Here is a 13,792-nt window from a genome sequence, read left to right as displayed (position 1 = left end):
GAAGGAAAGAAGCAAGCCTCAGTATGAAGAATGGAAGAATGCAAAGCGCTGGAGCCTTTCATGCAGTTGAGATCTGCAGGATGCATGGATGGAGAATCTGTCAGAAGTGTCCAGCAATGTCAACGGGAAGAGAGTGCATTTGATATCAGGCATACTATACATAGAGGCATAGAAGAGGTGGTTCAGTAGGTCAGTTAAGTATTTTAAAGCTACTTGGAGGGAAGCAGAGCAGTGTATGAAAGCAATCTGTCGTAAGTGAGGGGCATAGTTGACTTAATGACCATCATTCCCTCCTTGAGGTAGACAGCAGATTTATTTGCTGATATAATTTATGCCACACACTGAAGATGATGGGGTGGGATAGAAAATTTAGGGAAAAGAGATGGTTTAAAGTAGATGACAAATACAGAAGTAATGAGGCAATTAACTAGGGGCTCCTGGACAACGTAAGTAACATTTGGGGTCCAGATTAGTATGGAGGTTGTGAGCATGTGATGGTTATAGTGTCTTAGCTTGTGTGGCTCACCTTAGCTTCTGCACTCTGGTGGTGGAGAAGGCAGATCCTGCTTGCATATTGAATTTCCACCTGGATCGCTGCTTTTTCTCCCCTCCAACTCACCCCTTGTCTCTGAGACTGTGTGTTGCTTTACCCAAGACTTTACCTCTCTGAAGGCTTTAATTGCCAGAAAGCTATTTTCACTATAAGAAGGCTTAAATAAATCCTTTTTCCAAGGTAGTGGATTGTTCCCTAGCAATATTGGCCTTGAAAGGGTGTAACTGTGAGGAATGGTCTATTTCCTAGAGGTTTCTAGAAGGAGCCATTTCCAATGAACAGTTGCCATAACCTGTCAGATAATGTTACCTTTAAAGACATTTCCCCGACATCCCCATTACTTTCATATCTCATTGACAAAATACTTAAAACTTTGTGGCCTAAACCACAAATATTTGTTATTTTGCACATTTCTAAAGTATGGCTAGTGCTTTGTGTTTCTATTGCTGTGGTGAAGCACCATCATCAAAAGCAACTTGGAGAGGAAATGGTTTAGTTCACTTGTACTGTACACTCCAGGTCCTCATGGGAGGAAGTCAGTTCAGGAACTTGGGGCAGGAATATGGAAGTAGGAACTGATGTGGAGGCCATGAGAAGCGCTGCTTTATGGCATTCTTATTCTGCCTTCTTATTCACCCTAGGGACTACCTGCCCAAGGGTACCACTGTCCCCACTGAGCTGTGCCCACCCACATCAATCATTAATCAAGAATATACCCTGACAGGCTTGCCTGCAGGCCAATCTGGTGGGTGCATTTTCTCACGGGGGAAGGGGGGAGAGTTGAGGTTCTCTCTTTCAAAGTGACTCTATCATATATCAAGTTGACGAAACAACAAAACAAACTGAGCAGTTCTGCTTTACTTAATAATAGTTGGGCTCACCATATAGTTACATTTAGGTGCATCTGTCTGCGGTAAGAATATTCATAGTGGCTCTATTTATGGATTTGAATTCTTTATTAAATGAGTAGAATGGCTGGAATTTGTCTGAATCTCTTTTCATATGTCTTCTCACTATTCATTAATCTAGCCAAAGCTTCTTGTTATGGTATCTGAAGCAGAAAAAAAAAAAGCCACCACCAGTACTTGCACCTTTGCTCTGATAGACATAGAGTCATTTCAACTAGTGTCTGTTCAAACACATGTGCAAGGCCAGCTCAGATTCAAGAAGGGGAAAAGAGACTGCTTCCTAGCCAGAATAGCAGGACTTGAAAGCATAGAACTGTACTGCTGGAAATCCTTCTTAGGATCCAGCTTACAGAGCATCAATGGGAACTCCGCAAGCTGCCACTAGACAAAAGCAATCAATAGTCTTAACCAACTTTTAAGCCTTAGAAACTAACCAATGCTGTCTAATTGTATTTATGGCCTTCTTGGAAGGAATTCAGGCTCTGTACTATAAACCTAGCGAATTACCTGTGATTGGGAAGGTCATGGACTCCAGAGAAAAAGTTATTACTAACATACAGCTTTTAGGTGTCTTATTAGCACTCATCCTTCCACCAACTCTCAGCAAAGAAGCACCTTTCTGCAGCTGACGTTACAGAAAGCGACATTTGACAAAATGCAGCAAGTGACTGTGGCGTGCCCGGCCCTAATTGGTACATCAACAATGCAACTCCTATACCTAATGGTCAGGAAACATTACAGAAGATGATGCAGAAAGATTGTAAGAACCAAAGGACCAAGATGTTTCTGTGAAATAGTGCCTTGTGGATATGACAGGGATGGTGACCCACTAAGTATCTGCACTATGGTTGCCTAAACAAGACCTTCATAATGACCATATCAGTCAATATACCAATGGGGATGGGGGACATTTCACAAGCCCCACCCCAAAATAAGAGCTATAGGTAGGATGGCTACCAAGGGAGGTAGAATCAGTTTTCACAGGCGATTACATTCCTGATATATTACCCAATCCTACATGGTCATCTCTAAACATCTGTATATATATAAGCAACACTAGATGGACTTAGTTACACACACACACACACACACACACACACACACACACACTCACACACTCACACACTCACACACTTTTTATGATGAATCTAGATTTATATGCATATCTACACACATATGTATAGATACACACATATACGTATATTACATGAAAGAAGGAGACTATTTGAGAGGAAAGGGACTCGCAAGAAAGGAGATGGAAGACAAGGGAAAGAGAACATGTACAATGTTCTGTGTTATACCTATGTGGTGGTTTGAATAAGAGTACCACCCCCACCCCCACGGATCATATATATGAAGATTTGGTTACCAAGGAGTGGCAGTATTTGAAAGGATTAGTAGATGTGACCTTATTGGAAGAAGAGTGTCACTGGGGAGTGGGCTTTGAGGTTTCAAAAGCCTATGACAGGTGCCACCTGTAGATCAGGGTGTAAAGCTCTTAGCTCCGGGGCCATGCCTGCCTGGTGCCACATGCTTCTCACTATAATGATAATGATCTAACTTTCTGAAGCTGTATGGAAACCCCGAATTATGTGCTTTCTTTATAAGAGTTGATGGGGTCATGGTGTCTTTTCACAGCAGAATATCAGTGACTAAGATAAGTGAAAATGTCATAATGAAACATATTACTTGATATGAAAACTGAAAAAAGGAGGAAATGTAAAGATTATATTACTGCTGAAATACACAATAAACTCAACAATGAATGCAAAACCCTTAGCAAAGTGTGTAGTAGGAGGAAGATACCTGATAACGCTTGGTGCTTGCTACTTACAGTGAATGCTTTGCTAGCATGGATCTCTTTCACTCATTATTATTAATATTTTCCACTCATAATTTCTTTATATGTTATTGTTTGGGTTTTGGTTTGTTGTAAAGACAGGATCTCACTGTGTAGCACTTACTCCTTGGCTTGGAACTTAGTATGAATAACAGATTGGTCTTGAACTCCTGGAGATCCTTCTGCCTCTGCCTCCCAAAGCCTGGGAATAAAGGCATGCATAACCACTCCCAGGTCTTCATGCGGTTTAATGTCAGTATTATGTGGGTTTTTTTTAAAAAAAGAATAAGGTGCTTTATTGTTTTCTGTGGTCCATTGTTTATAGTATCAGTCTTAACTAGTTTTTGTAGGTCATCAGAACTTAAAATGAATTACCTTGTATGTTATACTTTGTCAACATATAATTAGATATTTGCATTCTACTATTATTTTTAGCTCAGGTTTTCCATTTTTTTCAGCGACTTAAAATTATCCATAAAATTATCCATAAAATTTAGTATTAAAACAACTTTAATATTTGGTTTGAATAATTAGGGGATGAAAATTGTGTCATTTTTCTTTATTTATTTTTCTTTTTGTAGCTTGTTTTCATGCACTCATATATTTCTACTTTTATATTTCCTGGTATTCATTTACTTTAAGTTTTGTAATCTCTTGATAATTTCCGCCCTGTCCTTTGATTTAACATACATGTAAAGCTGCATATCTGTGCCTGAGATTGAATTATCTGCATCCTGTGAGCCTTCATATTATATTGTCTTTGTCTTTCTGTTTCATAAGTAGTGAATATTCAGGTTTTCATTTGTCTTAAATCTGTAAATTACTCAAAGTTCTCATACTCAAAGTGTCATTACTGTAGTCTTGGTAGAGGGCATACTTCCATCCAGGACTGAGGGTAATGTGCAGAAAAGAGGAGAGAGGTACTTCAGTTCCTTGTTTTGTGTGTGCTTTGACGTAAGGTCAGTTCTCAATGGTCATGTGTGCCTGGAAGGCATATATATCTTACAATTATTAGATACAAAACTTCATTAGAGCTTTAATATTTGTTAATTAGATTATTGAGTTGTTAAATTACCATTACCTTTTATTGGCCACTTGGCAATTGATGATATAAACACAGTAAAAAGCTTTATTATGATGGGAAATATGCCCTGTTTGTTATATTTTATCTATGCCATTAGATGTTTAGAGAGTTTATTGTACTTTATTGATGAATTATTTTATTTTTATTATTTAATGATAATCTCTATTCCTGAATAATATTTTTTTTTTACTGAGAACATAGAGTTGGACATTATTCTAGCTATCGCAGTGTTCATATTATTTCACAAGAACATTCTGTCTCACTATGTTTCAGCTATGATTATCATCACTAGTGGGCTACAAGATTTTACAGTTCACACTAGTATTTGATCAGAATATGATTGGTTTTGTTTATTTGATCACCTGCATGCTTAATTGCTAGTAACCTACTTTATATTTTCTGTTCTCAATTAATTTTTTTATTATGACATTATGGGGAAATGTGGGAGATTATGCGGGTTCAGAAAGGAAAAATGAGGCTGGATATGATCATGTTTCATTGTGTACGTGTATGAAATTCTCAAAGAATAAAACAACTAAATAAAATTTTACTCTATTGAGTTTTCTTAGTATTCTTTCATCTCTCTCAGTTTAAAAATTATATAATTCATTTTAACTTAATATCTGATTTTAATTACTTTTAAGTATTTAATAATCTTACATTGCCTGGATACTATAGCATTCTTTGAAACTATATCAAAATGTGGAAGATTTGATCTTGGGTACATGTTAATGTTATATAATAAGGATTTTTGCTGTTTTTTTGTGTGTGTTTTTGTTGTTGTTTTGTTTTTTGTTTGGTTCTTTTTTCTGTCTTTAACAGTAATTGTTGTTGAAGGTTCCCTGGTGTTGCTCATTCTTTTGTGCTTTTCAAGAGCTTGGGTTTGACCAGTAGTTCCTGACTCTATGCATCTTTTCCACATTCTATATTATGATGTTTAACTCTTGGATACACTGAGGTTATTTATACCAACAATATCATTAAGAACTAGCAGTCTATTTCCCTTAGTTTTTAAGGATTAGGTTGCTGATTAATTAGCAAGATAATACATTAGCATCTCAAGTTTCCTTTATTTTTCCCATCCACTATTCTGGATTTCATTTATTTATATTAATATATGTGTTTGGATTCCATTAATGAATGACTGTGATAAGGAAATGTTGGTCTTTATTAGATGCATGATTTCTACTTGCTTGGCAGTGTATTTTAGCTGAGTATATACTTTTCAAGTGTTTATTTGCTCTCAGCACTTTGAAGACATCATTCTTTTATGTATTTTAGATTTGCTGTTGAGAAATCACTGATTAGTTGCATTTCCTCAGCAGCTAACCTGGTTGTCTATCTGCCTCTAACATTTGTACAGACTTGACAATAAGCCTCTGTGATTTTTTTTCATATTTTTCTTGATTGTCTTTCATGAGAATTGACAAAGGTGAGGCAAATTTCCTTGTTTCCCAGGTCAATTTTCCTTTTGTAGGTTTCACAAGTGGAATCCATGAATAATTGGTAGCAGATAACAGCAAAGGAAAAATGAAAAATTTAATTTCTGAAATTTTATTTCATGTATTCAGTGGGACCAGATATTTCTTTTCTTTCAAAAAAATTAAGGTTTTTTTTCATATATTTTCATGACTTTTTCTACTCCAATTCTTCTCAGATCTTCTGTACCTCCCATGCCTATTCGCCCAGCTTAGACTTCATTTATTACCCCCTGTCTCCTGTGTTTCTTCTTCTTAACCCCCATCCCAAAATTAAAAATCAAAACAAAACCCAATAATACCACACAGAGACACACAACAAAAAACAAAACAACCTCCTCCCCATAAAACCTTGAAGTTTATTTTTGTTGACCACTACTCCTGGGCATTGGGCCTGTCCTGGAATGTGGTTGGTATACCTGGTAAATCTGCATGGAGAAACGTACTTTCCCTTTTCCAGAAAGCATTAATTGCAAATAGCTTTTTATTCAGGTGTAGGACCTTTATCCACTTCCCCCTATCAGTGATGGGACTCTGTTTGCTGTGAACTTGTACAGGCTGTATGCATGCTCCCAAAGTCTCTGTTAGATCCTATGTCCATCATCCCTGTGTCTGGAGACACTGTTTCTTTGGAGTCATCTACCACTGCTATAACTTAGTCTTTCTTCATCCTTTTCTGCATAGATCCCTGACCCTTGAGGGGAGGGGTTTGATGATGACATTCTATATAGGTCTGAGTGTTCCAAAGTCTCTTGCTCAGTTGTGGGTCTCTGTGTTAATGCCTATCCACTTCACTCTTCACCAATGAGGGTTGGGCAATTAACTAATTGATGCATAGTATAGGAATATGTCATCAGGAGCATTTTATTGCTTTGTTCTTTAGCAAAACAGTAGTATTTGGTTTTCCCCTAGGCCCATCTAGTCCCTATCTAGTCCCAGGTTCTTGAGACTTTAGAAGTGTCAGGTGTGGGTTCCATCTCATGAATTGGGCCTAACTTAAAAAAAAAGAAAGAAAGAAAAAAAGAAAAGAAATAGTTGGTTACTCATAGAACATTTGTGTCACTATCACACCAGTATTTCTTGCAGGGTGCTTACCTTTGTAAGTCACAGGGTTTGTTGCTGGGTGATATTGATTCCTGTTTTCCTACAGTAGCTTGTAGAGTATCGTCTAGCACTATGAACACTAGTTAGTTTGGGTGAAGCTTCTAGGTGATCTCAAATTCTCTTTGTTAGATGATGTAAAAGTTATTCTCAGCCATGGGGCCTTACCATTATGTTGTAGAAAACAATCAATAGTCTTAGCAGTAGCCAGTGATGTTTGGGGAGGTTGATGGATGCTTTTGGCCAACAAGTCACCAAAATATAACACATTCTTGGCATTGTAGATTTTACCTGGTGGCATAAAGTGTCTAGTTGGGGCATTGGCTCCCCTATTACATGATGATTCCATTTAAACACCTTCTATTATCAGTATAAAGTGGCAGCCTACAGAATGGGAAAGGTCTTTGTAAATATATCTGATATGGGTTCATACCTAGAACATATAAAGAACTAAAAAGAGAATGTAACTATGAGAAACCACAACCAAAACCAATTAGAAAACGGTACAGGACAAAGTTCTCAAAAGAGGAAACACAGTGACTTAGAAATTAATGTTAAAAATCTTTACTTGTCAGGAAAATGCAAACTGAAAATGCTTTACCATTTTATCTCTCTTCAGCCACAGTGGCCATGATCAATAAAACTTAAGACAACACATGCTAGTGAGGATTTTGGAAATGGTGAACACCTTTTTATTGCTTGTAGTAGTACAAACTTGTACAACTACTATGAAAATTAGTATGCTGTTCCTCAGGGAGCTGGGATTATATCTTCTTCAAGATCTAGCATACCACTCCTGAGCATACCAAAGATCTCTACATCTTACCACAGGGATACTTACTCATTCACATTCATTGCTGCTTTTATACAATAGCCAGAAGTTAGCAAACATCTGTATCAACTCACAAATGGACAATGAAAATGTAGTACATTTACACAATGTAATATTGTTCAGATGTCAAGAAAAATGAATGTATGAAATTTTCAGATAAATGGATGGAACTAGAAGCAATCTTGAAACAGGTATCTAGAGCCCGAAAGACAAATATTTCATGTTTTGTCTTATATACAGATGTTAGCTTTAAGTCTTTCGATATGTGTTCTACAGAGGTTAGACCTATTAATGCACCAGGATGGAGAAGAGCATCACCCAATGAAGGAGAATAAATGCATTTTCATGGAAAGACAAAAGTGAAACTAGAGTAGGAGGATTAAATGAGGAGTGTAACTGGAAAGCAAGGTAAACAAGGGAATATGAGGATGGACAAATAACACTAAAGGCTTTTTGAGAAACCATATGAAACTTGGTAGTGCTATTCTTGACTGTAAGGGCAGCATATCTCCTTCGACTGTGCCTCCATTGCTAATCTTACGTCTTCATGACTCTGTTGGTTCATTAGCCTTCTACCATGATCTTGATATTGTTTTCCTCTAAAAACTGGTGAGTTACAAATTTCTTTCAGGTCTGGAAAAAGTTAATCACTTCAGATATTGCCATTTTTATCCTTAATTTCTCATTCTTAATTATTAGATATATGATAGGAAGATGGCCTTTCAATCATGAAAAGTTGAATCTAGCTTAGTACCATACAAACATAAGTGTGAATTTTCCAAGTTTGCTAAAAAAGCAAATTTTACTTTTCATAGAACTTTTTTTTAAATAATAAAAAAGTAAAGACACTTCAATTTTCAAAATTACTCTTGGCCTTATTAATATACACAATATAACCACAGAATAAGGTAATAATAACAGAAAGATGTTATTAACATAAAATTATCTGGTGATTTCAGAAGAAATATATGTATATATTAATATAGTCTTGAATTACATTGTATCAGTGACTTCTCAAAAGAAGATATAATTAAAATATTAATAATATTTTGTCCTATTGGTTTTCAGTTTTTGTTTTTTTTTTGATGTTTGGTTTTTGCTTATTTATTTATATATTTATTTTTTGAGAGAGAGAACTTGAAGTTGAGTGGATTTGGGAGGTGAGAGATCTGTGAAGAGTAGGGAGAGGAGAAATATGATTATAATATACTGTATGAATTTTGCATTTTTCTCTTTATTGAAAATAGATTTTGTTGTACACCCTCTACTCCTCCCAGTTCTTGACCAACTTCTCTCCCCTCTGTATCCACTTCCTCTCTGTCTCTCATTAGCAAAGAAGAGGCTCCTAAGAGATAACAACCACACATGACAAAATAAAATATAATAAGGTAAAGGAAAGCCCACCATATCAAGGCTGGACAAGACAGCCCAACAGAAGGAAAAGAGCCCCCAAAGCAAGCGCAAGAATCAGAGACCCACTCTATTTCATACACTCAGGAGCCCTATCAAAATACTAAGCTGAAAGCTGTAATATATACACAGAGGCCCTGGTGCAGACATGTGTAGGCCCTGTGTTTGCTGCTTCAGTCTCTTCATATCATACTTGCTAACTTGATTCAAAGGGCCCTGTTCTCCTGGTGTCCTCCTTCCCCTCTGTCTCTTACAATCTCTCTGCCTCCTTTTCCACAGAGTTCCCTGAGTTCCAAGAGGAGGAATTTGATGGAGATATCTCATTAGGACTCTGTCCCTGCAATAACTGGTAGTCGGTCTCTGCTCCCATTTGCTGCTGAAGGAAGGCACTCTGATGATGACTGAATAAGGCACAGATATATAAGTATAGCAGAATTTCGTTTTGAGTCATTTTATTGAAAATATTTTTAATCACTAGTATTTGGTGTTCCTCTTGCTAGGCTATCTGGTTTCTAGTTCTTAATCATGCAAGCAGTGTCTGGAATGAGTTGTATTTTCTAGAGTGGGCCCTAAGTCAAATCAGACATTGGTTGGCCACTCTCACAAGCTCAGTACCACCATTGCCCTCGTACATATTGCAGGCAGGACAGATTGTAGGCTAAAGGTTTTGTGGCTAGGCTGGTATTTACATTTTTCCTTTGTTAGTCTGCAGGGTATCAAAGACACTAGAATAGGGATGAAGGCTCTGTGTAAAATATTCCTTAGCATGCTTAGTCATGGAGGTAATATTTTATGGTCCAAATTAAATCTCAAAGCTTTTTTTTCAAGCCATGATAAAGCACTTCACAATGGACCCAGATGAGACCATCTTTAATGGCCTGAGTGAGTTAGCCACTTGATTGACTAATAGTTCAAGACGCTTCTCTAATTAGAATCAAGTAGTAGGGAGCTGAGAACTTTTCTCTACTCCACAACATAAAGCTGTGCCTCTTAAGTTTCCACACAATAATTGTACTAGTTAGAAGTCAAGAGAACAACGTAGTAAGAAAGATTTTATACTGGTGTAATGGCTAATCTTAGTTGTCAACTTCACACATCTGGGAAGAGCACACCTAAGTTGGAGGATGGCCTCCATCAGATTGGCATGTGTCTATTTCTGTAAAGCATTTTCTTAAGTGCTAATTGATGTAAGGGGGCCCAGTCCACTGTGGGAAGTTGCAGCCCTAGCTAGAAAGATAGCTTGGTAAGCTAGAGGAAACCAGCCAATAGCAAACTGTCTCTATGGTCTCTGCTTTAGCTTCTGCTTTCCAGTTCCTACCTTGGCTTCCCTGGATGATGGACTATAACCTGTACGCCAAATAAACTCTCCAGAAATGGTTTTAGACAATATTTCATAGAAACAGATAGATCTTACTGGTATACAAGTCTTCATCCTTACAGTAGATCATTCTGTTTTTCTCTTCAGTAATAGGGGTAATTCTTACAATGCTGGATAAGGTTGTTTTGTGGTTATTAGTATTTTTGTGTATTGTTTCATGTAAAATGTTCTCTGAACATCTGACTCTGGATCCAAATGCCTCTTGGATCACTTTTTGCCCAGTAGACTGTCTTTACCTCCTGGATTTGTGTTTAGTTTAGATTATTAGTTTATATTAAGATATCCTCTCCCATTTCAGGCAACTATGATACTACTATTAGGGCCCTTTAAGGAAGTGCTTACTTTATGCCAGACACTGTGCTTATTTCATTATATGCTCATAAATGGAAGCACCATAAATAATCTGGTAGGGTAGGTAGCATGATCACCATTTTAAATACAGAAAATATGCAACTTGCCTAAGATCTAATAGTTTGGTGGCAAATTCTAAGCACTTATCATCATCCTACCTAGTAACTCCACTGCCCAGAACTTTATAAGCCTGGGCATCAGTGGTGATAGGAGTTGCTGTTCTTAGGCTTGTCACAAGGACATCAGCTTGTACCTAATATCTAGCACTGGCTTCAGAGGGACTGAAGTTAGGACTCCAATAGACCAGATAGAAACTGACCAGTTATGGAGAGACTCCGTTAGCTGTATCGTTTTTATCTTTCTAGCAGAAATGCTTACTCTAACTCCTTTTCTTTCCCTAGTGATGTCATAACAGTGTTTTCATGAAGGATTAACAAGTAACTAACTTATTTATGTAACTGGCTGATAAATAACTCTAGTCTGTTAATAATTGTCAGTGTGTCTTATGTAGCTCTGCGTAATCTGAGGCAATCTAACACACCCCACACCCGAGATTGGGTCAATATTTCTTTGACATCCTTTTATGTTATTTCACTGTTACCATGAAGCAAATAACATAAATAAAAATGTAAATATTTAAAATAGTTTATGAATACATTTTGTAAGTGCTACATACTAATGAGTCTGATCTTTCAGTCAGTGCTACCTATACGTAAGTTTTCACTCCATAATAGAAAATAATAAAATGTCACCTACGCTTTCCTATTCTAAAATGTACCATCCCTCTCAGAAATACCTTGAACTATGTTATGTTTTGTATCTTTATTTGTAGTGTTGCTTTGTATGTTCTGTGCTTTTAAATGGTTGTCACTGTGGGGATGTGCCCTACTCTGTTTTTTAACACATGGTAGTGAAATGCATCACCTTGCACACAGTAGATGCCCACTGAATGTTGCTGGCTTAGTGAATAAATTAGTCTGTATTAGATACAACAGATTTTCAGTCCTGAGTTGTTCTTGCCATCATTTCACTCTGCATAATTTAAAAAGTTTTACTAAGATGATTAAAAATGTGTTATTGATTTACTGTGTAGATCCTAGAGTAATGGGATGAAAAAGACCCCGTGTGTACCCTGATGGGGAGGCAGTGTGTGTTCTCTCTGTAGGCATACCTAGTGGATTTTATACGTGATTGAATTAATTTATTTCTCAAAGAAAAGTTAGGTTTATGATTTCCATATGGCACTTTATAATTTTTCATTCTACCTCTTCCTTATCAATTAATATTTTACTAGTTTAAGAGTAGTGTTTATTGTCAGTAATTAGCTATTAACCTAAGTAGAACAAAATTTAAAGAGTTGATTGTCTTATTCAGAGCTAATGTCTTGGTATTTATATGCATGTATGCTATTTTTATAATCTTCAGTGTCATACGCCCTATGTAATTGACATTATGAATGCTTATATAACATGCTACTATTATTATGAAGATTTCCATAAAAATTAAAATGTCTAAGTGACATTGTAAGTTGCAGAAAAATTTTAGTTTATATGGATGTGGTATATATTACTTATTTTCTTTTGTTTGTTTCATTTAAATTTCTTATAAATTTTCAGTACCATACAATTTTATATTTGATCTACTTACTTATGTGTGCATGTGTTTGCGTGCACATGCATGTGTATATGTTGGACCTGGAACCAAGGCGCATGTATAGGTCAGGGGACAAGCTGAGAAGTCAGTTTTTTCCTGTCACCATATGTATCTCAAGGATCAAATTCTGCCAATCATTACAAATGGCTACAAATGTCTTTACATACTGAGCCATTTCACTAGCCCTAAAATTATCTTTTATCATAGATTTCTATTTGTGCTCTACTGTGTGAGCAAATTACTAGAAGTAAACCCATTGAGCAAAATTTTCAAACTTTGACTTCTAGATACCTACAGAGAATAATTTTTCAGAAGCTTCTTAGCCATTCATGCTCACATCAGTTTTATGTATGATGCTATTTTATTGAGCCACCGTAAGAGTCATTATCTATGCTCACCTTTGAGCAAGGTTACTGACCTTAACATGTTGGTATTTTCAGCCATAGTTAGATGTACATAGATACTTTATTTTGCCTTCAGAAAGAATTATTAAACTTTTAGTTTGGAGAATTTAGCTTGTAGCCTTTTGTTACAATGAATCTTCCATCTAAATGCAGGGGGTTTTGTTTGTTTATTTTGTTTTTTTCAAGTTTGATTATCAGTGCTCATTTGGATCTCAGAATCAGTCCGTTTTGCTGTTGTTATGCCCATGTGTCAGGCAGGGCACTATGCAGCATGCAGCCTGTGCTGTGAGCAGTCCATCTGATGGACTCCGTCTCGAATTGATCTCTTGTAACAAAGCAAAGGAGCATTCAAAGTTTTCTTTCTGTGTTTTTGTGGACTAATTTGTGGAAGCAGTTTTCGTGCTCACGGGTGTTGGAGCAGAGTTAGTGCAGATGAGCTGGAGGAGTTTCGTTTCAGAGAGCAGCAGTCATATGTATAGCAAGGCATTAGTCCTGGAAAAACACCAAGGAAGAAATACTTTTTAAGTGTTTCATCCTCCTCTAGTGAGAACGTTTGCATTGCAGAGGCCATGGTGAGTCTCAGTCCTTTAATGACACTGTGAGGTACTCTGTATATCCATCATATGAGTTACTCTAGGGTGGTCTGAAATACCTGTGGGACATATACATATAAACTACTCCATGTTCTTCATATACTACAATCTTTTCTACTTTTCTACAGAAATTGTCTTAGTATAGATTCTGATTTTTGTTTGGTAAATTAATTTTTCCTTACATGACATCTTTGTTTTACTTTTCAG

The 13,792-nt window shown here is 36.6% G+C and overlaps 1 protein-coding gene across 4 annotated transcripts in view; it reads left to right on the top strand.

The window, feature by feature from the left end:
• LOC311609169 (uncharacterized protein) overlaps positions 1-13,792 on the top strand; it is a 627,587-nt gene that overhangs the window by 123,817 nt on the left and 489,978 nt on the right. The window lies entirely within an intron of this gene.

This window comes from Acomys minous (genome assembly GCF_964271855.1).
Source record: "Acomys minous genome assembly, chromosome: 11".
Classification (NCBI taxonomy): Eukaryota; Metazoa; Chordata; class Mammalia; order Rodentia; family Muridae; genus Acomys; species Acomys minous.
Note: the sequence above shows the minus strand (reverse complement) of the source record. Positions and strands in the feature narration are given on the sequence as shown.